This window comes from Sinocyclocheilus anshuiensis, unplaced genomic scaffold, assembly GCF_001515605.1.
Source record: "Sinocyclocheilus anshuiensis isolate Anshui unplaced genomic scaffold, SAMN03320099.WGS_v1.1 scaffold4236, whole genome shotgun sequence".
Lineage (NCBI taxonomy): Eukaryota > Metazoa > Chordata > Actinopteri > Cypriniformes > Cyprinidae > Sinocyclocheilus > Sinocyclocheilus anshuiensis.
In genome coordinates, this window is record NW_015552918.1 from 32845 (window position 1) to 34711 (window position 1867).

The window sequence follows — 1867 nt, forward strand, 5'->3', positions numbered from 1 at the left end:
AAAATTATATTGGTTATAAAAGCATTATCTATCGATGTTGTAGACAACCATTAATCGCGCATAGCTGTGTTACAATCAGTGTTCTCTCTCTCAGTTGTGTTTGTAAAGCTTCGTGAACTGATGTGAAATTTTCAATCATCTGTGTTTGCAAGTCACGCAGGCGAATCTCTATTGCTTGCTGTAAATTACCTTGAAGCTCATGAAACCTGGTATCCATGCGGTTATTAAAGTCAGTAAAGAAATCCGTTTGTCTGTTAAGCAGTTCGCCGAATAGAGAATCTTGCCTGTCAACCAGCTCATGGAGCAAAGAGTCAATTCTCTTGTCTACACTATTGTTCTGCTCTGGCTGTGATTCAGTTTCCTCCTCGGATGCATCGTCACCAGCTGTTGGTGTTTCCCCACCCCTCTGCGACGAATTGCCACTGTGATCATTTCTCCAACTGGCTCTTTCCCAGTCATTTATTTGTGTATCAGTCCAGTTAGCAGCATTGTCCGCAATGTGGGGTGATCTGTCTGAAAATAATAATAATTTAAATAATTAGTATATGAAAATCACAACAAATCTATTCATTTTTAAAATAACTGTTTGAATATAATATCTATCACTGCTTTAAAGATTTACTTTGTTAAATAATAAAAGTATGAAAAATTATAATCTAAAAATAAATATGAAAAGCATACCTTGAATTATCTCAGGTTCGGTATCATCGGTTCGGTCAGGCTCTGATGATCTATCTGTATAGAATACAGAGGTTAAACATTGTCAAGACTTTAAAAACCACATGAATATTAAACATTGTCAAGACTTTTAAAAACCACATGAATATTAAACATTGTCAAGACTTTTAAAAACCACATGAATATTAAACATTGTCAAGACTTTTAAAAACCACATGAATATTAAACATTGTCAAGACTTTTAAAAACCACATGAATATTAAATAATTAGTAAATCTAAATTGGAATCTAGAAAATAATAAAGGGGAAATTAGCTAATGAGATTATTGCTAGATAAATCAGACCTAACTAATTAGTTTATGTAAAACATATCAATAGTGAAATTTAAGAATTAGTTAAAGCAGATTATTGCTAGATAAATCAGAACAAAAATTGCAATAGCAAGAATGCGCCACCAGATGTCGACAAAGCATCTTTACCAGCTAAAGCATGTGACCTAATGAGATTATTGCTAGATAAATCAGAACAAAAATTGCAATAGCAAGAATGCGCCACCAGATGTCGACAAAGCATCTTTACCAGCTAAAGCATGTGACCTAATGAGATTATTGCTAGATAAATCAGAACAAAAATTGCAATAGCAAGAATGCGCCACCAGATGTCGACAAAGCATCTTTACCAGCTAAAGCATGTGACCTAATGAGATTATTGCTAGATAAATCAGAACAAAAATTGCAATAGGAAGAATGTGCCACCAGATGTCGACAAAGTATCTTTACCAGCTAAAGCATGTGACCTAATGAGATTATTGCTAGATAAATCAGAACAAAAATTGCAATAGCAATGCATGTGGCCCCAATGCTATAAAAATATTACAAATAAAAAGCTTACTATTGTGTGATTCTTCTCTCGGAGCCGGAATCACCTGAGCTATAGCTCTTTTCTTCCTCAAGGGACTTTGTGCAGGATTTCGGGTATTGTTAGCGCTGCTTGGACCAGCTCTGACATCTCTTTCCCAGTCTTTGTTAGACACACTCGGGCCGGCCTGTTCATCACTTTTATTGCATTCTTGTGTTAAATCAATAAAATTGGGATGTGTTATTAACTGGATCAGATCTAGAAAAAAATAAAGATAAAATAATTTATGTTGTAATTATTAAAATCCTCAGTATCCACAGAGCAGTAGTTT

At 34.5% G+C, this 1867-nt stretch overlaps 1 long non-coding RNA gene across 1 annotated transcript; it reads right to left on the reverse strand.

The window, feature by feature from the left end:
• Window positions 1-436: 436 nt before the first annotated feature.
• On the reverse strand, window positions 437-1642 carry LOC107668175 (uncharacterized). Its single transcript, XR_001631861.1, has 3 exons — window positions 1570-1642; window positions 682-735; window positions 437-513 (listed from the first exon to the last, which is right to left on the reverse strand). It is a non-coding gene; the product is annotated as an uncharacterized LOC107668175 (long non-coding RNA).
• Window positions 1643-1867: the final 225 nt, after the last annotated feature.